Consider the following 26,573-nt stretch of genomic DNA (forward strand, 5'->3'; position numbering starts at 1 on the left):
TTCCTTCACACAAAGCTCACAAACCATGTCGTCATGGAGCCCGCGTTGTGCTTTACACTACACCAGATGATGCTTGGCACTGGGCGTGTTGATGTGAGGCTAGTGTACAGCTGCCCGCCCATTTCATGAAGCTCCCGACATACAGTTCTTATGCAGATGTTGCATCCAGAGTGTAGTGATTAATGCAAGAGATTTTTACTTATTACACAATTCAATACTTTGTAGCTGGGCTGTTGGTCCTAGATGTTTCCACCTCACAATAATAGCATTTGGCATTGAACTGGGCAGATCTGGTAGGGCAGAAATCTCACAAATTGATTTGTGGCAAAAGTGGCATCCTTTGACCGTGCAACGTGTAAAGTCACTGGGGTAGATTTATCATAGTGCGAGTGGACATACTATGTAGAGTATCATGTCCGCTGCACATCAATAAATGCCAACAGCATACGCTGTTAGCATTTATCAATGCACCAGCCCCCTGCAGATTCCCAGCCAATCGGCTGCTAGCAGGAGGTGTCAATCAACCCAATCGTATTCGATCGGGTTGATTTCTGTCCGCAGCCTCAGAGCAGGCGGACAAGTAATTGAGCAGTGGTCTTTAGACCACTGCTTCATTACTTCTGTTTCCGACGAGCCATACTAAACTTGATAAATTGGCCCCACTGAGTTCTTCAGTGCAAACCATTGTACCGCAAATGTTTGTCTATAGAGATTTCATGGCTATGTGCTATATTTTATGTACCTGTTGGTAATGGGTGTGGTTGAAACACCTAAACACAATAATCAGTAGGGATGTCTATATACTTTTGGTAATATAGTGTAGCTTAAGTCACTATTGGGAGCCAGCTGAAGATATCTGGTGAGCCAATGACAGCTGCAAGTCTCTCTCCGTAACGTTCTTGTAACCGCTCACCTCTTGGCACATAGAATGAGTGTGATGGATACCAGCAGGACAAAACATTACAGAACAAAAAAAAAAAAAACATTAGTTATCCCTGTCTTTGGATTGAGAGTATTCATTATCAGTATTTTACATCATCAGAGAAAACTTTTTGAATGAATTTTGGTTTTACTTAAACAGCCTAGAATGTCAGTTTGATTTGGAACTTTATGGGCAGTTTGGTTTAGAACTTACTGGGGTCGATTTATCAAAGCGTCAATCTCAGTGCAATCGCTGGAGTCAATACGCTCGACAGATATTGCTGCCGTGAATCCACATATGACGCCCTTATTTATTAAAAAGTCTGTCAAAAACACCTGCATCAAGTACGGAGAGATGAGCATCGGGCTGTTGATAAATAAGAGTCATCGATGTTGCGGATATTCTGTTTTTTTCCAACTTTATTTATACCATATCATTACTGTCCGTGAACAAGCACATTTCTCTAAAGCTAATCTTTTATTTTTCATCTGTTAATGCCCAAGAAATAGCGAGATTTATACCTGAACAAACAATAATATCTCAAAGAAAGTAATTTTTTTGTTTTATTTATTTGTTGAACCAAAAATCTGATATATGATATTTTCACATAAATTAATGTGTTTGTATTTCTAGAAATCATGATATGACTATCTCATGTTTTTTTATTTTTTTAAAATTAATATTAATGCTAGAATTTGTACATATATCTTTGCACATACGTGTATATATATATATGTTATGTCAGAAATCTTTTCCAAACATATTTACATGTCCCTAAATTTTATTTTGTTCTAAACAATGTTGCCTTTCATATCTCTGTGCTTATTTATATCACTATATATATATATATATATATATATATATATATATATATCGTAAATATATTATTATTCTGAGGAATGTAATCAGGGTATCATAGGTATTTATTTTTAAACAATGGATATTTTAATAGCTGGGTCAGGTTTCTTTCTGCACCTGTGTAAACCTTCCTGATTGCAGTCTAGTTTGAAACACCACCCCTACACAGGTGTTATAAAATGGGCTAGCATATAAGATGACATTTCTTAATGAAAATGACATTCAAGAGAAGGAAGACAAACACTGAAAATAGCATAACAGTAAAGAGGTGATTTTAATTTCTGCTTTATTTGATTCATGACAGTTTAATGTTAGGTGGACTATCCCTTTGAGCTATCATTTTAAGATTATATTGAATCAAACATCATTCGATTTTTAAAATCATTGTCAAAAATATTACACTGTGTGTCCTAATGTCATCATCAATGTTTAACTTTAATACTAATTTCACATATAAATACTTTCAAAGTATAAAACACAATGTAACAAATGGCACTTACAAGTTTTGATGATCATTGATACAAGTATCGAGCAATTTGATTTGTTAGTGATAGTATAAAATGTATAATTAAATCAGATTGGCTGATATTATAAATCATGTGATTATGCATTTCCTAATCAAAAGTGCTGGAAAATTTCACTAGTTTTTTTGGGTTGTTTAGGAGTTCGAGTATTGCGTCAAATTTGGTGCGAAATGCAGTGCGACTTGTATTACATGCGTTAAACATGGTGAAATTAGATTGATAAAAAAAATGGAAGTTAGCTATAGTATGTAATGTATTTATTTCATTTGTATCCCTATATCTACTAGTCTTGCTGCCAGACAGACATTACCTGTCATTAAAACTACTTTTGAAATGAATCTGTCCCTTGAAATTAAATGTGATTATAATATTATTATTTAACATATAATTTAGATACTGAACATGCGTCTTTGTTGTCTGTGTGATATAGAAAGAGTGTACACTTGTAATTACCTTTCTAATTTACATAAATATGTAATAAACTTCATTCTCTTGCAGCATCTAACATAACCTTTCTGGGTTTTTAGACTCCCATTAATTTCTAAGGGCATTCGCGGCCTCAAAGGGTGGCGGCTTGAACGATAGGTACGCTGCCGCGGAAAAGACACAAGCGTACCTGTTGAAGGTTTGATAAATTGGGAAGAGGGTCAAATACAGTTGAATGTGAATTCAAAACATCTGGAATGACGCAAGCATCGACCTGCGTCAGATTGAGATCGCAGGAGCATATATTACGTCACACATTTCAACATTTGACAATGTTGATGCTTTGTTTATTACGGCGGATTCAATTTGTGTCGAATATGACACAAGATTCAAGTGGATTCCACTGTATTATCAATTGAAGCTTTGATAAATTGGCCCCTATATCTCTTTAAGGTTATGGTGGTACAACCCTTTCTGACGTAATACTCAAAATGAAACTTTCTTTGATTCAAATATACAATTTTATAAAACTTTTCAATTTACTTCTATTATTTCTTCTCTTGATATAATTTGTTGAAAAGCATACCTGGGTACGCTTAGGAGCAGCAATGCACCACTGGGGGCTAATTGGTGATTAGCCTATAAATACAAAAAATGTTGCGGGAAAAATGAAGGGCACACACGCTTAAACATTATTAAAAATATTCCAAGGACTGGCTAGCAAATGACAAGTCCTTTATAAGATGGATTTCAACATCAGTCATTGCTGCCTAATATTCTTAACCATTCCACACACCCCATATAAACGATACCCAAACACCTTCCCTAGTGTGAGATTCGATGGGCTAAGAGTCAATAAGAACTGTGGTAATATCTCAATTTGTACTAAATGTATACTGCTTAAGCCTCTTAACAACACTCTCAGCTGTAAATAGTGGATAGGCTTACCCACAGTAAAAGTTCAGTTGAGATCAGGCGTAATCTTCGTATCCGCTGGCACTTCCTCACAAACCCTCGATTAACCTCACGGAGTGTTGGCTTCAAGCTTAGCAGGCTCTGTAAAGAGTAATACGAGGTGTGCACTCCGCGCTCTCCTTTGCACCGACTTTGAACAGTCTCTCATAAGCCCTTGGGGTAGTGTGGACAGAAAAAATGAACGATTTCCCCTGCAGGGCCCCACCTTCAAATCCGTGCTCACTTCTGGTCAAATCATGATCACATGTGATAAAAAACAAAAGTAGAAAGGAGCACCGAGCGAGTGGGGTTTAAAAACAATTTATTTATTATATCCAAAATTTAAAATGAAGGTTAACAATACCCTAGGTGAAACCTCTGTAACGGGAGGCAAGAAATTAAACAATGGCTGACATGTTTCGGCTCTTGGCCGTACTCGTAGCCCCTGTGGGCTGTCCGCTAGGGTATTGTTACCCTTCATTTTAAATGTTGGTGATTAGCCTCCTGTGATTGGCTCAACAGCTGTGTACACATTTAGGTGCAAGTAGTGCATTGCTTCTCTACAGCTGACTTTAACTGTGTTTAACCCATTTTGACCTGTTTTGAAACCGGTTACTAACATTTATGTTGCTTTATTCGGTGCAACATGCTGTAAACTAATACCACAGTTTACACAAACACAAGGTAAAGGGTGTCCAGCATTAGATTTTCAGCTACATTAGGGGCCACACAACTGCCATAAGTTGGCACCTGCCATGATTCAAAGGAAACTACATCACCAGCATCTCCCCTTTTAAGGAATTAAAGATAACCCCTATGCTGTACTCATTTAGATAGATTCTGCAACATATTACTCACTAATATTATCACTGATATTCTGGCAGCTCACTAAGAACACTGTATTGTGGCTCAGCTCGACCCCACTATGCACTGTGCATCTACTCCTGCTTTATGTACTTGATGGCCTGAAGAATAAAGAATTTGCCGGGCACTGCATACTCTGCACCTGCACTGGATCTGTATTCACCTCTAAAAGCAACCTGGGGAGACATTAGCACCCTGCCCCCCACCCCTGGCCAGTCTACCTCTTTTCTGTGATAACCCTATGAAAAACCCTCTATGAAAAGCCTGTGCATAATTGGAATCACTTTTATAATTCAAACAACAGTTTATCTAATGGATTGAAATGGCATAAAAAAACATATTGCACACATTTTCACTTGGCTTTTCTGATGGATTTTAATAAGGCCCAGAATCTATGTAGGTTTAGAGCATTATTCATAAGGCTACTTTGGGGATTTATATATGTGGTGATGGAAGGAAAGCACTACACAATAACATCTATATGGATGTCTAATTTAAAAGAATGATGCTGTTGTTTTGGCTGTATCAATGTCTAGCATTTCATTTTTTTATATCTTAGGTACCCATGAAGAGTACATTTACTTTAGAATGTCAAGGTTTCTGGTGACTGACAGTAAACCACTAAATTTAAAGTGACATGCTAGTGAAAATTATTATTTTTCTATTTAGATTGAGCCTACATGTTTAAACATTGTTTAAAGGTGCATGAAGCACAACAGTTTTCTTTCATGATTCATGATTCAGATAGAGCATGCATTTGTAAACAACTTTTCAGTTTATTTCTATTCTCAATTTTGCTTTATTCTCTTGGTATCCTTTCTTGATGAAGCAGCTTTACAATATATGTGGAACACAATCAACCTATTGTTTTTTGCATGGAAATTCCCTCCCTGAAAATAACAAATCTGTCTTAATGTGTTAGCTGTCATTTTCTTAACTTCCTGCACGTATTCCAAGTAAATATCTCCAAGGCCAATTTACTGTATACTATGCAATTCAGTGTCAATAAAAAGCTATTTTTGGGGAGGTGATAAATTCACAGATTACAACACAGCCTAAAATTAGCGTCAAAGCTTCTGTATCCACCAAAAAACTGTCTCTTAACTGATTGTTTTTATGACAATCCTGAGTATTTTTTTAGCTGTGCTTAACACCACGGGACTGAAATATATATAAATTAATATACATACTGTAGTTCTACTCAAAAATATGTTGTTGTTTTTTGTAATTCCCAACTTCTGTCTGTCCATCTACTTTTTTAATTTACCCGTTTGGATTGAAAGTATATATTTTTTTTAATTTTATGACGCTCCAGCAGAAGTCATGTTTGAGCCACAACTCAAAAAATAAATAAACATTTTTCTTTAAGCAGTTTTTAAAAAAAAGCGAATCTTTCCTGGGCCAGATTTACATAGAGGGGCCTTTTAACATAGGTCTGTCGGACCTGATTCGACAGTGCGGATCAGGTCCGACAGACCTCGCTGAATGCTCTCCGTATTCAGCAATTGCACCAGCAGTTCTTGTGAGCTGCAGATGCAAGGCTGCCCCCTGCAGATTCGTGGCCAATCGTCCGCCAGCAGGGGTGTCAATCAACCCGATCGTACTCGATCGGGTTGAATTCCGGCGATGTCTGTCTGCCTGCTCAAAGCAGGCGGAAAGGTTATTGGGCTGCAGTCTTTAGACCGCTGCTTCATAGCTGCTGTTTCTGGAGACCATCAAGACCATCCAGAGCTTGATAAATGGGCCCCAAAGTGAGAGCCACCCAAACAGACCAGTTTTCAGCAGATCACTTCTCCCACATCTTTCCACCTGTGATCTATAGAGGAACCATTTCTTAACTAGTGTGATTTTTAATAGAGATGTGCTCCGTTTACATTTTCAGTTTGGCTGAATCTTTCAAATATTCGCTGCCTATGCTGTTTGGTATTCATCTTGTTTTAAACAAATGTGCGTGTTCCACTGATTGTGTAGGCTGAATTTTTATTATGTGAAATAAAGCATTATATTTTTTACTTTTTTAATCTATCACCCGAGTCGCTACCTTTGTGTATTTTGTTGAATAATAAATTCTACCCAATCAGAAGAGTGATAGTTCTCTCATAAATAGGGCTGTCTGAATATATATTTGTTTCACGTGTGTCAGGATGTCAGGAATCAGACTGAGACGAGAAGTGCAAAAATAATCACACCTTTATTAATAGCAAAAAATAATAAAAAGTCCACAAGTCAAATAACAAGCCAGGAGTCAAAACCAGAGCTGGTAGTCAGACGAGCCGAGTCAGGAGCCAAAGCAAATAGTCAGACGAGCCGGAATCAGGAACAAGGAGAGCAGCAGAGTCAGGAACAAGCCAGGAATCAGGAACCAGGAAGGACGTCAGGCAGCCAGGTAATACACAGGAGCTCTCACAAACAGGTCTGAGACAACGCAAAGGCAAAGCATACTGAACAGAGGCCCTTTTAATAATAAGTGATGACATCACAATTCTGAGACTGCATCCTGTCTCACATGGATGATGCACACCAGTCTGGCCATAAAAGGAAGTGCAGGAAATGAGCAGCATCCCCCACAATGCACCATAGTCAGGAAGAGAGGTGAGTAAAATGGCTGCCAGCAGTACATGGCAGACACAACAGGGAAAAAAACCCTGACAACGTGTCATTATTAGGAAGAGGCATTAATATTATTAGTTCATGATATATGTTTTTTCTTGCTGTGATGATGAGATTATATGGCATCCATACAGATTTCCAAGCCCCTATAGAATTTTAGAACTGGACATATTTAGTGGATTTTCTTCCTACGGTTTATATTTGTTCAACATATCACTGGTGACATGTTTGATCTTTGATTTATAACCGTACATCAAATATAAAATATTGACATGCCTGTGTTTTCTTTGAAACCACAAAATGTGTTTATTTAATTTATGGACTCACTCTGATATATTGGGGTTATGCTCAGTCTCTATAGGCCCGATGATCAAAAAATCGCCGCCATTGAGAGAAATCACACAAAATCTTCTGAAAATTCTTTAGACCTTAAATTGTAATAGATAGAAGATCATCGCCACCGGAATGAAGATAGAAGACCACTGCCGACGGGGTAAGGATAGAGGACCAACACCGCCACCAGGATAGAAGCATTGCAGTTGGCAATTTTGTACAAGCCAGATTCAAGTTTGGTGAGTACCATCTTTGGGGTTTAGCGGTAGGCTTTTTTTTAGTGTTTTTTTGTATAGTTTTTTTTTTGGGGGGGGCAGCAAAAGAGCTTTAGGGTACTGAACTACAAATGCCTTTCTAAAAAAAAAGGCAAAGTTGAGCGTTGTAGCGCACAAGCGGGAGCATTAAATAGTGCTCCACTCGCAATCTAACCCTGAATAATTAAAGTTTTTATTTACTTCTGTCTGAGCTGAGGGGGCTTAAACCAAACTGACTAAGGTACTGACTTGGACAAATTTGTTTTATAAAGTAAAACTGGATTGCTGTAAATGCATACTCATCTATTGTATAGCAACTTTTTTATAATTAAATAAATCACACATACCTCTATTAATGTGTATAAAAATATATTTCAAAAGTATCCATACAGTTTAGAAGCACAAAGATGAAAACATATGAATACAATATTCTGATTTGTCTATCTAATCTTTCTATCATCTATCTATCTATCTTCCTTCCTTTCTTTCTTTCTTTCTTTCTTTCTTTCTTTCTTTCTTTCTATCTATCTATCTATCATCTATCATCAATCTGTCTATCTATCTATAATCTACCAATGTTTTTCTTATCAAATAATCAGTAACATTCTAAAAACAGTAACAGCAAATAAGGATATCTCTATACAGTCCAATAAATCTGTGTGTGGCTTGTATTCAGTTATTGCAAAAAAACTATATTAAACACACATTTCCCGCCAGTAGAGGGAGCTAGTATACTGTTATTTAGTGCTGTACAGTATTCCATAAACAGCACTATGGCAGAAATTGAGAGTTTCATTATTGTTATATTTGCAATAAGACAATTTTTGAATTCAAAGCCATCTCAATCCATTTGGTTTTCAGAACAAATCAAAAACTAAATGTTACCTGCAGAATGATTGTTTATTATTTGTCATGCTAAAGCAAAATCATACATTGGCACAAAAGGGGTTAATTCTCAGTGGAACACTACTATTGCTAGTGTCGTCCTTACTGTTACTGCAACTCTCTTGTATATATATTGTACTCTCTATGGTAATACGGTCTCTTGTATATATTGTAGTCTCTATGGTAATACAGTCTCTTGTATATATTATACTCTCTATGATAATACAGTCTCTTGTATATATTGTAGTCTCTATGGTAATACAGTCTCTTGTATATATTGTACTATCTATGGTAATACAGTCTCTTGTATATATTGTAGTCTCTATGGTAATACAGTCTCTTGTATATATTGTACTCTCTATGATAATACAGTCTCTTGTATATATTGTACTCTCTATGGTAATACAATATATTGTATATATTGTAGTCTCTATGGTAATACAGTCTCTTGTATATATTGTACTCTCTATGATAATACAGTCTCTTGTATATATTGTACTCTCTATGGTAATACAATCTCTTGTTTATATTATAGTCTCTATGATAATACAGTCTCTTGTATATATTGTACTCTCTATGATAATACAGTCTCTTGTATATATTGTAGTCTCTATGGTAATACAGTCTCTTGTATATATTGAACTTTCTATGGTAATACAGTCTCTTGTATATAGTGTAGTCTCTATGGTAATACAGTCTCTTGTATATATTGTAGTCTCTATGGTAATACAGTCTCTTGTATATATTGTACTCTCTATGGTAATACAGTCTCTTGTATATATTGTACTCTCTATGATAGAACAGTCTCTTGTATATATTGTACTCTCTATGATAGAACAGTCTCTTGTATATATTGCATATAAGTGTAGTAACCCCCAGAAAATGTTATTTTATCTTAGTAATTGTTTTTTATATTGTACATTTGTATCTTTTTACTTATGCACATCTTGTGCTACTGTATGTTTAACACAAAACAATTCCTTGTGCAACATCAGTATCAGCCAACCTTTGACATGCATAGTACCCCCATTAGACCCCTACAACACAAATAAAGTGAGACAACCACCAATTCTGCTTTCCCTGACAACTACCAGTCACCTCTTAGGGACTCAGAGCAGCTATATTATCCACAGTGCAAACCAACTCCCTATACATGACCGCCCTGTAAAAAGACCACCTCTGACTCTTGCCATCCTTACACTAAAATACCCCATCCAGTGCATGGAAAGCCCATTCAAGTTCATGTTCCTACTTTTAACCATTAATTCACCAATATCTTTTATCCTGAATGAAGCCAGTCTTCTTAAAGGGGCAGTATACTGTAAAATAATTTCCTATTAATGTATTTCCAGTGACTTGTTACGCCAACTGTAGAGTATAAAAGTATGGAAGATTGCTACTTTAGCTTTATATATGAAATAGCTGTTTTTGGACATTGAAACCATAATTCAATCAAATTAGCTGATCAATCTATGTACATACAAAGGCTTCATTGTTTTATCTTTGTCTGTATACACAAAGCCCAATAGTTACAGAGAACAACTGAAAATAAACATTTTAGTACCTTTCTCTCACACTGGGATCATCATTTCTGCTGTTTACTATTGTTAACAAAGTTTTTCTATACCAATTACTACACTGTTGACTTTTTCAGTATAGAACACATAGTCCCACCAGGCATCGCTAAATGTGTTCACATTTTCAGTATAAAACACATACGCCTAGATTACGAGTTCTGCGTTAGCCTTAAAAAGCAGCGTTAAGGGGTCCTAACGCTGCTTTTTATATAACGCTGGTATTACGAGTCAGGCACGAAAGGGTCTACCGCTCACTTTTTTCCGTGACTCGAGGCTACTGCAAATACCTATACGTCAATTGCGTATCCTATCTTTTCTATGGGATTTGCCTAACGCTGGAATTACGAGTCTTGGAAGAAGTGAGCGGTAGACCCTCTACCGCCAAGACTCCAAACGCAAAAAAAAGTCAGTAATTAAGAGCTTTATGGGCTAACGCCGGAACATAAAGCTCTTAACTACAGTGCTACAAATTACACTAACACCCATAAACTACCTATGAACCCCTAAACCGAGGCCCCCCCACATCGCAAACACTGTAATACATTTTTTTAACCCCTAATCTTCCAACCTACATTATCCCTATGAACCCCTAATCTGCTACCCCTAACATCTCCGACACCTATATTATATTTATTAACCCCTAATCTGCCACCCCCAAAGTCACCGCCACCTACCTACACTTATTAACCCCTAATCTGCCGACCGGACATCGTCGCCACTATAATAAATGTATTAACCCCTAAACCGCCGCACTCCCACCTTGTAAACACTATAATACATTTTAGTAACTCCTAATCTGCCCTCCCTAATATCGCCGCCACCTACCTTCAATTATTAACCCCTAATCTCCCGACCCCAACGTCGCCGCTACTATAATAAAGTTATTAACCCCTAAACCTAAGTCTAACCCTAACCCTAACACCCCCCTAAGTTAAATATAATTTAAATAAAACAAACTAAAATTACTATCATTAAAAAAATTATTCCTATTTAAAACTAAATACTTACCTATAAAATAAACCCTAATATAGCTACAATATAACTAAGAGTTACATTGTAGCTATTTTAGGATTTATATTTATTTTACAGGCAACTTTGTATATATTTTAACTAGGTACAATAGCTATTAAATAGTTAATATCTATTTAATAGCTACATAGTTAAAATAATTACAAAATTACCTGTAAAATAAATCCTAACCTAAGTTACAAATACACCTAACACTACACTATCAATAAATTAATTAAATAAATTAAATACAATTATCTAAACTAAAATACAATTAAATAAACTAAACTATAATACAAAAAAACAAACACTAAATTACAGAAAATAAAAAAAATTACAAGAAGTTTAAACTAATTACACCTAATCTAGGAACCCTAATATAATAAAAAAGCCCCCCAAAATAATAAAATGTCCTACCCTATCCTAAATTACAAAGTAATCAGCTCTTTTACCAGCCCTGTTCCGATCAGCCAATAGAATGCAAGCTCAATCTGATTGGCTGATTGGATCAGCCAATCGGAATGAACTTCAATCTGATTGGCTGATTCAATCAGCCAATCAGATTTTTCCTACCTTAATTCTGATTGGCTGATAGAATCCTATCAGCCAATTGGAATTCGAGGGACACCATCTTGGATGACGTCATTTAAAGGAACCTTCATTCTTCAGGAGTTTGTCGTGGAGGAAGGATGTTCCGCGTCGGTGGGATGAAGATGGAGCCGGAAGAAGATTGAAGATGCCGCTTGATAGAAGACTTCAGCCGAATGGAAGACCTCTTCAGCCCCCGCTTGGATGAAGACTTCAGCCGGATGATGGACCTCTTCAGCCCCTGCTTGGATGAAGACTTCAGCCGGATGATGGACCTCTTCAGCGCCATGCTTGGATGAAGACATCGCCCGGATTGGATGAAGAATTCGGCTCGGCTGAGTGAAGACGACTCAAGGTATGAAGATCTTCAGGGGGGTAGTGTTAGGTTTTTTTAAGGGGGGTTTGGGTTAGATTAGGGGTATTTGGGTGGTGGGTTTTAATGTTGGGGGGTTGTATTTTTATTTTACAGGCAAAAGAGCAAAATTCTTTGGGGCATGCCCCGCAAAAGGCCCTTTTAAGGGCTAGTAAGGTAAAAGAGCTGGTAAATTTTTAATGTAGAATAGGTTAGGGAATTTTTTTATTTTGGGGGGCTTTGTTATTTTATTAGGGGGGCTTAGATTAGGTGTAAGTAGCTTAAAATTGTTGTAATATTTTTATAATGTTTGTAAATTATTTTTTAATTTTTTGTAACTTAGTTCTTTTTTATTTTTTGCACTTTAGTTAGTGTATTTATTTGTAGGTATTTGTATTTAATTTATTTAATTAATTTAATGATAGTGTAGTGTTAGGTTTAATTGTAACTTAGGTTAGGATTTATTTTACTGGTAATTTTGTATTTCTTTTAGCTAGGTAGTTATTAAATAGTTATTAACTATTTAATAGCTATTGTACCTAGTTAAAATAAATACATAGTTACCTGTAAAATAAATATAAACCATATAATAGCTACAATGTAATTATTAATTACATTGTAGCTATCTTAGGGTTTATTTTACAGGTAAGTATTTAGTTTTAAATAGGATTCATTTATTCAATGATAGTGTAGTGTTAGGTGTAATTGTAACTTAGGTTAGTTTTTATTTTACAGGTAAATTTCTCTTTATTTTAACTAGATAGCTATTAAATAGTTAATAACTATTTAATAACTATTGTACCTAGTTAAAATAAATACAAACTTGCCTGTAAAATAAAAATAAATCTTAAAATAGCTACAATGTAACTATTAGTTATATTGTAGCTAGTTCAGGGTTTATTTTACAGGTAAGTATTTAGCTTTAAATAGGAATAATTTAGTTAATAAGGGTTAATTTATTTCATTAGATTTAAATTAGATTTAATTTAGGGGGGTGTTAGGGTTAGGGTTAGACTTAGCTTTAGGGGTTAATAATTTTATTATAGGTTGCGGCAGTATAGGGGGGCAGGATAGGGGTTAATAAAAAATATTATAGGTAACAACGGTGTGGGGGGGCAGATTAGGGGTTAATAAGTTTAATATAGGTGGCAGCGCGGTCCGGGAGTGGCAGGATAGGGGTTAATACATTTATTAGGGGTGGCGGTGGTATAGGGGGGCAGGATAGGGGTTAATAGGTATTATGTAGGTGGCGGCGCAGGCCAGGAGCGGCGGTTTAGGGGTTAACAGATTTCTTAGAGTTGCGGTGGGGTCCAGGAGCAGCGGTTTAGGGGTTAACATATTTATTATAGTGGTGGTGGGCTCCGGGAGCGGCGGTTTAGGGGTTAACATATTTATTATAGTGGCGGTGGGCTCCGGGAACAGCGGTTTAGGGGTTAACTTATTTATTATAGTGGCGGTGGGCTCCGGGAGCGGCGGTTTAGGGGGTAAACACTTTATTTAGTTGCGGCGGTGTAGGGGGGACAGATTAGGGGTGTTTAGACTCGGGGTACATGTTAGGGTGTTAGGTGTAGAAACTACCATAGGAATCAATGGGTTATCTGGCAGCAGCTAACATGAACTTTCGCTATGGTCAGACTCCCATTGATTCCTATGGGATCCGCCTCCTCCAGGGCGGCGGTTTGAAAACCAGGTACGCTGGGCCGGAAAAGTGCAGAGCGTACCTGCTAGTTTTTTGATAACTAGCAAAAGTAGTCACTTTGTGCCTCACTTGTGTGCGGAACATCTGTAGTGACGTAAGAATTGATCTGTGTCAGACTGAGTCCGGCGGATCGAAGCTTACATCACTAAATTCTACTTTTGCTGGTATCTAGGGCTTGATAACTAAGGCGAATCAGCCTCGCCACAAATACGCTGCGGAATTCCAGCGTATTTGAGGTTGACGGCTTGATAACTAGGGGCCAGGCAATCAAGCACTCTTTTAAGCAATAAAAATGAATATTTATTATGGTCACATAATAATGATGCATATCATGTGGTCAGATGTGGGATATATATACCTCAAATTATTGGTGGTATAGTAACATCAGTATGTACATATAATATATTTCAGAAAAAACATACATTGCCAATATACATTGCTAAAAACACGTGAGTAACAGAAATAACCCTTATGTTAGGCACATAAAACCTATGCCGATTTAGGTCATGTAAGTATATATACAGTATAGCCCTTTGCAATCAAACACCTTGCCATATGCCGTTGAACCCTTATAACTTTTTTTATTAGTATTTATATGTTAACTTTTTATCAAATAGTGTATATATGAGTGTAAATGTATTTTTTATGTATTTATGTTGTGTTTGATGCAACTTTTTTTTGTTCTAAACCTTACCGTGAGGACTTCACGCTGCTTGTGCAACGCCGTCCCCTGTTCCTTTACAGCCAATTGCATGCAAGCAGGGGCTGTCAATCATCCCAATTGGATTGTGATATTTTCACTTCCCCACACTTTAGTAGGCGGAGAGGTTAAATATCAGTGAGCCCAAAAACATTGCGGCCACAAAGCTGCTTTTGCAGCTTCATAAATGGGGCCTCATGTGTGTGTTTAGCAATTGGATAGAGTGGTGACTGTGATAAGTATTAAACAATCTGAATGCCATTTATATATAGACATGATGAGTATACTGGAAATTTATTTTCAATGACGTTTTTCAAACTTTTAAAAAGTAAAGTTTTTTTTGTTTTGTTTTTTAATTTTTTTAGAAAACTTTGTTTTCGGTTTTGGTGAATTTCCATCTAAAATCAAGAACAGTCCATGAAACTCATTTCCGTAAGAAGAAAGTGACCCCAACTTATCTGATTTCTAAAACCGGACATTAACAGTTCTCACACTGCAAATTGTGATACCGCTAAGTAACAAGGTTTTAGATTGTCCAAAACTAGGGTGACCATATTGCCACTTTAAAAAGGGACACTTTTGAAAAAAAAACATATGTCAGGGTTCTTATGCAAAACATTTCTTTAAACAGCCCTGAAAACAGCCCTGACATATGTATTTTTCATATATGTCCCTTTTTAATGCGGCAATATGGTCACCTTATCCAAAACTCTCTGTACAAACCACAATTTCAAAACCTCACCCTCCTGTGGCTGTTTTTAGTGTGTTGCACATGCACAAGATAATATAATAATACCAAATCCTTTTTTAATACACTTGAACATGTCAAAAAGCCCAGTTTTGCACTTTATCAGCAACCTTTGTGAGTTGAATTTGATGTGTCCACTTTGTTGCTGAAATAAATAGCAAAACCAATGGTTAATCTGAACTTTTACCAATATGGAGACTTTAAAAACACACATTGTGAGCTGGAAAAAACACAGATAAACAGGATTGGAAAGATTCTAATTGATCCCATAACTATTTACAAGCAACAGTGCAATAATGAAATGTTCTAAAACATTTTTTTAATGTCCCTGTTAATCTGTTCTGCCATGTGTCTGTGTGTTACTTTATCTTGCATAACGTACTTTGTACTTGGATAAGTCCCATCATTATACAGTTAATGAATCTAACATTAAAGCATCAGATAAAGGAAACATCTCTGTCTTCCATCTGGAACAGCAAAATTTCCCAAAATCACTACAGCCAAGATTATGATCGGACATCGGTTTCATTCCTACACACTAGGATGGATCACACGCAACCATAATCAGCAAAATATACACAAAATAAAACGTAGCACTGAATCATGGTTGCTTTTGATGTTTTATGATAAATCATAAAAGTGACAGCATTTTATCTGTCCTGCGTTGGATTTATCTTTCTATTTCGTCTCTTATTTAAACATTTATACAGATCATCTTTAAACTTTTGGAACTGTTATTATGTTATTCATCAAAGTTATTTTTCTTAATGATTTAAATATAATGTACTTCTTTAACTGTGTCTTCTGGAAAAAAATAAGAGACCCCTGCAGCCAGGTCAATCATTGTGTGGATGGAGATCAGATCAAGATCTTGTCATGGCCAGCACAATCTCCACACCTGAACCCCATTGAAAACCTCTGGGATGTGATCAAGAGGAAGATGGATGGTCACAAGCTGACAAACAAAGCCAAGCTGCTTGAAAGTTTGCACCAGGAGTGGCATAAAGTCACCAAACAGCACTGTGAAAGACTAGTGGAGATCATGCCAAGGCGCATGAAAGCTGGGATTGAAATTCAGGGTTATTCCACCACTTTTACTGAGTGAAAACATTAGTGTTGTGTTGTTTAAAGTTGAATATGAACTTATTTTCTTTGCATTATTCGAAGGCTGAAAACACTGCATCTTCTTTGTTATTTTGACCAGTTGTCATTTTCTGCAAATGTATGCTTTAAATCACAATATTTTTATTTGGAATTTGGGAGAAATGTTGTCAGTAGTTATATAATAAATAAAAAATGGAGAGAGAGAGAGAGAGAGAAAGAAGAGAGAGAGAGAGAGAAAGATACAGAAGAGAGAGAGGAAGCGAGAAGAAAGAAGAGAAAAAGAAGAGAGAAGCGAAAAAGAAGAATGGAGAACAATACCATACATACTTCCATCTGTCACAAACCCACAGACTGTCCCTCATACCTAAAATATGACAGCTTTCATCTAAACACTCCATCATTTACAGCCAAGCCATAAGATACAACTGCATCTGCTCAAACAAAACTGAGAGAGATTCACATTTACAATCACTCAAAAATGTATTCAGGAACCAAGGCTTCCACCCAAGGATAATAAAAAAATAAGTACACAGAGCCACCAAAATACCCAGGGACAAACTCCTGTAATACAGGCCAACACTGGAAAATAACAGGGTACCTTTACTTGCAACCTATAACCCACAAATAGATATTTTCTGTCTCCACAAGGACCGAGAACTAAGATAAATATTCGAAGACTCGCCCCTCCTCTCATACAGGCAATCCTTAATTTTTTTTAATCAAAAGCCAACTAGAATACCCCCACAAAAATGTAACATTTCCCTGCAACCAAAAGCGATGCAAAACCTGCTCCCACATTCTAACAACAGAGACAATATCTCCTCCCAGTGAAAAACAAGAATACAGAATCCAGGGCTGTTTTACTTGCTGTTCATCAAATGGGGTGTACCTCATTACCTGTAACAAATGCAAAAATTGGGGACACTATATAGGAGATACAGGATAACTCAGGAAAAGAATGCATCTCCACTGCTTCATAATCACCAAAAAAACAACAACATTTCAACAGACCACATCACAATCTCCAGGATGTGAGAGTAACAATACTGAAAGGGAACTCCAGGTCACAAAGGTAAAGAAGGATTTGGGAATACAAATTCATAAGCCTGTTTGACTCTTTCAATTCAGTGTGGAACCTGACCCATGGCTTTATGAATCCATATGTTTCCTAAGGACATGGTAGACCTATTAATTTCCTAATATCTAAATAATTCTAAGTAAATGTTTTATCATTTAGATGTCATTTATAATACCCCCTACACAGTGGAGACAGTCTCTTCACACAAAAGATACAACATAATCCTGCACACTAAGGGCGAGATTACAAGTGCCACAGTAAATCTACACTTTTCGCTAGCAAAATATTTTTTGCGCTTCTCGGGATCCGCTCATATTACAAGTTGAAAAAATAATTATTTTGCACTAGCGGTAGCCCGAGGAGCGAAAAAATTGCTAGCAGAGTTTTCGTGTGCGCATGCATGTGTTCTCCCATAAAAATCAATGGAGAAAGCAAAGTGGAAAAAGCTTTCATCCTATTGGCTGATTTGAATTTGAAGATTCAAATCAGCCAATAGGAATGCAAGGATACCCCTATAAAAAGGGGTACTCTGCATTCAATCTTCACTGTGTGGCTGGAGACCACATAAAGAGGACCTCCGTGTCGCTGGTCTGATGAGGTGGACCGACGTCGCCACCACCATCGCCGCTGACCTTGCCAACAACACCGGGATGAAGATAGAAGATGGACCGCCGCTAAAGGAAGAAGATAAAGATGGATGAAGATGGACTACCTCTCAATGGTAAGTACCGATTTCGGGGTTAGACTTTGTTTTGTTTTAGTTTTTGTGGGTGGGACTTTTTTTTAAGTTTTTTTTTTTGTATTTTCATTTGGGCAGAAAGAGTCCCTTTTTGGGGCAATGGGTAGTTTACTCTCTGCATTCAGCATTGCGCCAGAAGATCTTGTGAACTGCTGGTGCAACGCCGCCCCCTGCAGATTTGCGATCGGGTTGATTTCTTTCCGCCGGCAGACAGACTCTTGAATAGGGTACTCACCTGAAGCTGACTCCACCACCAACTGTTCAGGCGCCCATCGCCACTAGGGATGGGCGAATGTTTCTATAAATTCGAAATTTAAAAGAATTTTGATACATTCGTTCATTCGAATTGAATTTCGAATGTTTATAAAACATTCTAACATTCTATTTTCGAATTTTTGTTGTCGAATTTTATTGAAAAATTTGAAAACGAAAATTCGAATAATAGAATGTTTAGCTATGTATTCATTCAATTTCGAAATGTAATATTCTAATTTGAATGTGACATTCGAATTTGAAATAGTATTTCTAGTCTACAACTATGTTTAATAAATGTAATATTCGAATTTGAATGTTATATTCGAATGTAACATTCGAATTCAAATGTGACATTCGAATTCAAATGTGACATTCGAATTCGAATGTGACATTCGAAAACTGTAAATAACATTCGAAAATCGAATTTTTAAGAATATTCGTTCTTATCAACATTCTATTATGTAAATCGAATTTCTACAATAACATTCGTTCTATCATTCGAATTCGGATATAAACACATTCGCCCATCCCTAATCGCCACACAGTCAAGCTGGCTCTAACTGTCCAACACACAGGCTTTGGTGGGGGGGGGGGAAATGCCCACACTACGCTCTCGGCTTTCATCATGCTGCTCGTGCTTCACCTTGCCTCCACCCTCCACCTCCCTCTCATTCATGCAAGGTGCTGATTGATTGGAGAATTATAGTATAATCCTCCAATCAATCAGATCCTTGCATGCTACAACAGCCACCTGAGTTACCGGGCTTTCCCAGGAAACAATTATATGCCACCATAAAAAATAAAAATAAAGTAATGGCAGCATTTAAAAAAACAAAAAAACAAATACAAAGTCTTGCAACAGTTGGCACCAGCGTGGGGCCCGCCCTAGGCGGCTGCTTTGCTCGCCTCCCCCCTAAGGCGACCCTGGTCTTAACAATGACAAATACCTCACAATATTGGTTATTTGGGGCTTCTATTGAAATGTAGGAGGCTTTTTATCCCCTCATAGAAGGTCCCACTATTCAAAAAAGAGGTTTCATGTTTGTATAACAGTTTGTATAACAGTAATATTGATCACCTAGTAGTAACCATTAGTTTGTTGTGTGTTTGATGTTAAAGCTTACAGGTTAATGTGTCTTTGAGCCAATAAAACAAATTGCAGGAATCAAAATAAATTGGAGAACTGAATAAGTGTAAAATAGATGATATTTTGTGAAGTTCTATATAGTATAATTGTTGGTGTAATAACATAATTTATGTACAGTTTGAAAGAGTTTGGACTGAGGTCCATACATTGTCAAGATGGGTTAAGCCGCTCCTCCTGGGACATCCTCCCTAAAAAAAAAAAAAAATATCTTCCAATTTTTAATTATTATTTTTTTTGGTGTTTTGGGAATGTGAAATGATGCTAAATGTGGGTTTATAAAATGAGCTGCACCCTTTGACACGTTATGGCAAAGGGTGCAGGGCCCATTTGGAATGACGTACGGGGGCCTATCTATCAATCTCCGAATGGAGATTGATAGATTGAGGGATTTCTTGTGGTCTCGAACAGGTGATCCTTCTGTTGTTATGAATCACCATTAGTTGGAGTGGAAAACCCCACCTGTACGGAATCCTCTTATTTCTGAGAATGGTTGTTAGTGGAGATAATTCCTTTCTTCGTTGTAAGGTGCGGACAGCCAAGTCAGCGTAGAATTGCAGGACCACCCCACGAAATCTCACAGGTTGCTTCTTCCGCGAGGCGGCCATAATGTTTTCCTTCTCTTGAAAGTTTTTAAATTTAATAATGATATCTCTGGGAGGTGCTGCGTCAGGTGGTTTCGGCCGTAGTGCCCTGTGGGCCCTCACCAACTGAATGTTGGCTGCGGTAGGGTCATCCAATAAATGGTGAAATAAAGCTGGGAGGTACACTGGGAAGTCTTTAGGAAGGACAGACTCAGGGGTTCCCCTTATTCTTATGCTTTTCCTCCTACTCCTATTTTCCATGTCCTCCATTTTATCCTGTAAAGCCAGTATCAGCTCTGATTGATGCTCAATAGTCTCCTGTATAGAAGTCATATCCTCTTTAACCATATCTTGATTATCTTCTAAGGCCTCCACTCTAAAGCCTATTGTGTGCATGTCTTGCTTTAATTCCATCAGTTCTTCTCTGATACACGTTCTAACTATGTTAGCAATGTCCTGGGTGGAGGCCAGGGAGGAAAGGATATGTGTAGGTATTTGAGTTTGTTCACCAGTGGATAATACAGGGACATCTTGTGAAGTGGCAGGTAGATGTGGAGACACACTTTTTGTTTATAGGCTTTCTAAGTCCTTCCTCTCTGAGGGGCTAAAAATGGAGTTAACGGTCTTCCCTTTAGATTGTTGTGGCTTAGTAGCCTTAGCTGGCTTTATATTTTTCTTGGAAGCCATAATATGAAGTACTACCATACCTAGTAATTGTAGGTTAGTGCTAATTTGCAGGTATAATGTTAGGCTTATTGTTGCCAGGAGCTATAAGTATGTCCGTTGTGATTGTATCTTTAGCAGGTAGACTCAGAACCCTGTATGTTTAAAATAAGCAGTATCTGATCTATTAATGTCTTCGGCAAAGATGTGCTACAATTATTTGCCTTATAACTATCACCGGCAGCGTTTCAGGCAGGGTGACGTATTTTCAATACTTCCCCCTGTGTTAATCTTTAGCTCCCAAGGGTTCAGGACTTACCCTGACAAGTTGTAGAAGCGGAGGATAACAAGCTCTGCCGACCGTTCTCTTTAGATAGGTGCTGCGCCACACTGAGACCAAGATGGCCGTCGGAGAAAAGTTCTGAAGTTCAGCAGAGCTCAAACGAAGCCTGTAACTTGTCCGGATAACTCCGGAGGGATATCGGAGGTATCTCTGAGGACTCTCAACTTAATTACACCATGTGTGGTGTTTGTGGGCTCATTTGAGCCGTCTGTATATTCAGTGTCTTGCAGTTCTCATCTAGGAGCTCTGGGCTTAAGCAACCATCTCCATTGCAGCCGACTCCGCCCCCGCCCCCCACGTTATTTGTTTTTAAACGATATTTAACATTTATGATCTATTGACACATCACTCTGGCTTTTGCCAATCAGTTTATCTTTTTGTTTGTAAGGATTAGTTTACCGTGATAGATGTATCTGTTTATTATTGTTTGGAGTCAATGTGATACAACTCCATATATATTTTTTTAGACATCTGTCTATTGTTATTATTATAAAATATATGAATCTATATTTTTATTTGTATTGTCTTCTGATTTTGTGGAAACAAGCACAGTTTTATTTCTTTCACTATATATATATATATATATATATATATATATATATATATATATATATATATATATATATATATATCAGAAATAAAGAAAATAGCATTGAAGAAAGCTTTTGGTTTAGTTAGGCAACAAATAATACATTAGCTTTGAAAAAAGCTGTTGAGTTATTGTTGGGTTGTCAATAGCTTTCAGAAAAACTTTCCTGCCACAGAGTAACGATCCTGCCTGACTGGAAGCAAAATTGCAACTGGGCGATTGTCAGGCCGGAATTGATAGTTTATTTTTTACATTTTAGCCCATTGCAGTGATCACATGACAAGGAACCACTATTTCTGGTTCCTTGTATTGAATATGGGCATATAATGTTATAGAATGTATTTTACTTTTATTTTAATTTTCTGCAGTGCGGTGATCCCCCTCCCCATCTCCCCCTGTGTGACATTGTGTGGCCCCTTACTCGCTCTCCCTTTAAATACATTAAATCCATAGTGTAGGGTCTCCCTCACCCCTATATTTTTATTAGCAGCTTATGCCTGATCCCTCCCTCATCCTTCCATACCGTGCTCATAGCTCAGGGTCCCACCCAATCCCACCCTATCCCTCCCACACAAATTTGTTTCTGTAGGTAGGGTCCCTTCAACTCCCTCCCGCCACACCCTTCCCAAGCTTGGCTGCTCACCCACCCCTCCAGCAGAAGATCGTTACAGAGGGTGACGCACAGTAACAATCAGGCATCTGCAGGGGTCAAGTCCTACAAAACAACTGTGGGAACTCACCAAGAGTTCCACCCCCTCACAATTAATATTGTTTTATACACACACTGTAGTTATACGTATATATTCTATACACTGGGGGGTAGTTATCAAGCCGTCTACTTTTCTGGCTTCGCCGGCCCAATACGCCCGCCTAAGCTCGCCTACCTTCGCCGCCGCGGACCTTGAATACGTTCGCCTAAGTTATCAAATAAAGCTGTCAAAAAGCTGCGGGGCGATGAGCAGCGGACTGTGACAGTTATCACTCATCCGATCTCGCTGCCCTTCGGCTTTTTCCCAGCTTTATTGCTAGCCTGTCACTAAGCACTCACACTAAACTGCACTGTTCTACCCCCTATACCGGCGCCCCCGGAGCCCCCCGCAACTAAATAAAGTTACTAACCCCTAAACCGCCGCTCCTAGACCCCGCCGCAACTCTTATAAATGTATTAACCCCTAAACTGCCGCTCCTAGACCCTGCCGCAACTCTTATAAATGTATTAACCCCTAAACCGCCGCTCCCGGACACCGCTGCCACCTACAGTATACCTAGTAACCCCTATCCTGCCCCCCCTACACCGTCGCCCTCTATTATAAAATTATTAACCCCTATCCTGCTGATCCCGCACCTCTCCGCAACTAAATAAATAGTTTAACCCCTAAACCGCCGCTCCATGAACCCGCCGCAACCTATGTTAAACCTATTAACCCCTATCCTGCCCCCCCTACACCGTCGCCACCTATAATAAATTTATTAACCCCTATCCTGCCCCCCACTACGCCGCCGCCACTGTAATAAAATTATTAACCCCTAAACCTAAGTCTAACCCTAACGCCCCCCTAACTTAAATATTAATTAAATAAATCTAAATAAATTAACTCTTATTAACTAAATGAATCCTATTTAAAACTAAATACTTACCTTTAAAATAAACCCTAATATAGCTACAATATAAATAATAATTATATTCTAGCTATCTTAGGATTTATATTTATTTGACAGGTAACTTTCAATTTATTTTAACCATGTACAATAACTATTAAATAGTTATTAACTATTTAATAGCTTACCTAGCTAAAATAAAGAGAAATGTACCTGTGAAATAAATCCTAACCTAAGTTACAATTACACCTAACACTACACTATACTTTAATAAATTATTACTATTTAAAACTAAATACTTACCTGTAAAATAAACCCTAAGATAGCTACAATATAATTAATAATTATATTATAGCTATCTTAGGATTTATATTTATTTTACAGGTAACTTTGTATTTATTTTAGCTAGTTAGAATAGTTATTAAATAGTTATTAACTATTTAATAACTACCTAGCTAAAAGAAATACAAAATTACCTGTAAAATAAATCCTAACCTAAGTTACAATTAAACCTAATACTACACTATCATTAAATTAACTAAATAAACTACCTACAAATAACTACAATTAAATACAATTACATAAACTAACTAAAGTACAAAAAATAAAAAAAGCTAAGTTACAAAAAATAAAAAATTAAGTTACAAACATGTTAAAAATATTACAACAATTTTAAGCTACTTACACCTAATCTAAGCCCCCTAATAAAATAACAAACCCCCCAAAATAAGAAAAATCCCTACCCTATTCTAAATTAAATAAATTTCAAAGCTCTTTTACCTTACCAGCCCTTAAAAGGGCCATTTGTGGGGGCATGCCCCAAAAAGTTCAGCTCTTTTGCCTGTAAAAGAAAAATACAACCCCCCCCAACATTAAAACCCACCACCCACATACCCCTAATCTAACCCAAACCCCCCTTACAAAAACCTAACACTAATCCCCTGAAGATCATCCTACCTTGAGTCGTCTTCACTCAGCCGAGCCACCGATGCAACTGAAGAGGACATCCGGAGCGGAAGAAGTTAATCCTCCAAGCGGCGCTGAAGAAATCTTCCATCCGATGAAGTCATCATCCAGGCGGCGCTGAAGAAGTCTTTGATCCGGCCGATGTCATCTTCCAAGAGGCGCTGAAGATGTCTTCTATCCGGGTGAAGTCATCTTCCAAGCCGGGTCTTGAATCTTCCTTCCGCCGACGCGGAACCACCTTCTTCACCGACGGACTACGACGAATGACGGCTCCTTTAAGGGACGTCATCCAAGATGGCGTCCCCTCAATTCCGATTGGCTGATAGGATTCTATCAGCCAATCGGAATTAAGGTAGGAAAAATCTGATTGGCTGATAGAATCAGCCAATCAGATTGAGCTCGCATTCTATTGGCTGTTCCGATCAGCCAATAGAATGCGAGCTCAATCTGATTGGCTGATTGGATCAGCCAATCGGATTGAACTTGAATCTGATTGGCTGATTCCATCAGCCAATCAGATTTTCCTACCTTAATTCCGATTGGCTGATAGAATCCTATCAGCCAATCGGAATTGAGGGGACGCCATCTTGGATGACGTCCCTTAAAGGAGCCGTCATTCGTCGTAGTCCGTCGGTGAAGAAGGTGGTTCCGCGTCGGCGGAAGGAAGATTCAAGACCCGGCTTGGAAGATGACTTCACCCGGATAGAAGACATCTTCAGCGCCTCTTGGAAGATGACATCGGCCGGATCAAAGACTTCTTCAGCGCCGCCTGGATGATGACTTCATCGGATGGAAGATTTCTTCAGCGCCGCTTGGAGGATTAACTTCTTCCGCTCCGGATGTCCTCTTCAGTTCCATCGGTGGCTCGGCTGAGTGAAGACGACTCAAGGTAGGATGATCTTCAGGGGATTAGTGTTAGGTTTTTGTAAGGGGGGTTTGGGTTAGATTAGGGGTATGTGGGTGGTGGGTTTTAATGTTGGGGGGGGTTGTATTTTTCTTTTACAGGCAAAAGAGCTGAACTTTTTGGGGCATGCCCCCACAAATGGCCCTTTTAAGGGCTGGTAAGGTAAAAGAGCTTTGAAATTTATTTAATTTAGAATAGGGTAGGGATTTTTCTTATTTTGGGGGGTTTGTTATTTTATTAGGGGGCTTAGATTAGGTGTAAGTAGCTTAAAATTGTTGTAATATTTTTAACATGTTTGTAACTTAATTTTTTATTTTTTGTAACTTAGCTTTTTTTATTTTTTGTACTTTAGTTAGTTTATGTAATTGTATTTAATTGTAGTTATTTGTAGGTAGTTTATTTAGTTAATTTAATGATAGTGTAGTATTAGGTTTAATTGTAACTTAGGTTAGGATTTATTTTACAGGTAATTTTGTATTTCTTTTAGCTAGGTAGTTATTAAATAGTTAATAACTATTTAATAACTATTCTAACTAGCTAAAATAAATACAAAGTTACCTGTAAAATAAATATAAATCCTAAGATAGCTATAATATAATTATTAATTATATTGTAGCTATCTTAGGGTTTATTTTACAGGTAAGTATTTAGTTTTAAATAGTAATAATTTATTAAAGTATAGTGTAGTGTTAGGTGTAATTGTAACTTAGGTTAGGATTTATTTCACAGGTACATTTCTCTTTATTTTAGCTAGGTAAGCTATTAAATAGTTAATAACTATTTAATAGTTATTGTACATGGTTAAAATAAATTGAAAGTTACCTGTCAAATAAATATAAATCCTAAGATAGCTAGAATATAATTATTATTTATATTGTAGCTATATTAGGGTTTATTTTAAAGGTAAGTATTTAGTTTTAAATAGGATTCATTTAGTTAATAAGAGTTAATTTATTTAGATTTATTTAATTAATTATTTAAGTTAGGGGGGCGTTAGGGTTAGGGTTAGACTTAGGTTTAGGGGTTAATAATTTTATTACAGTGGCGGCGGCGTAGTGGGGGGCAGGATAGGGGTTAATAAATTTATTATAGGTGGCGACGGTGTAGGGGGGGCAGGATAGGGGTTAATACATTTAATATAGGTTGCGGCGGGTTCAGGGAGCGGCGGTTTAGGGGTTAATACATTTATTATAGTTGCGGTGGGCTCCGGGAGCGGCGGTTTAGGGGTAATAACTTTATTTAGTTGCGGCGGTGTAGGGGGGGTCAGATTAGCGGTGTTTAGACTCGGGGTACATGTTAGGGT

The sequence above is a fragment of the Bombina bombina genome, chromosome 3 (assembly GCF_027579735.1).
Source record: "Bombina bombina isolate aBomBom1 chromosome 3, aBomBom1.pri, whole genome shotgun sequence".
Classification (NCBI taxonomy): Eukaryota; Metazoa; Chordata; class Amphibia; order Anura; family Bombinatoridae; genus Bombina; species Bombina bombina.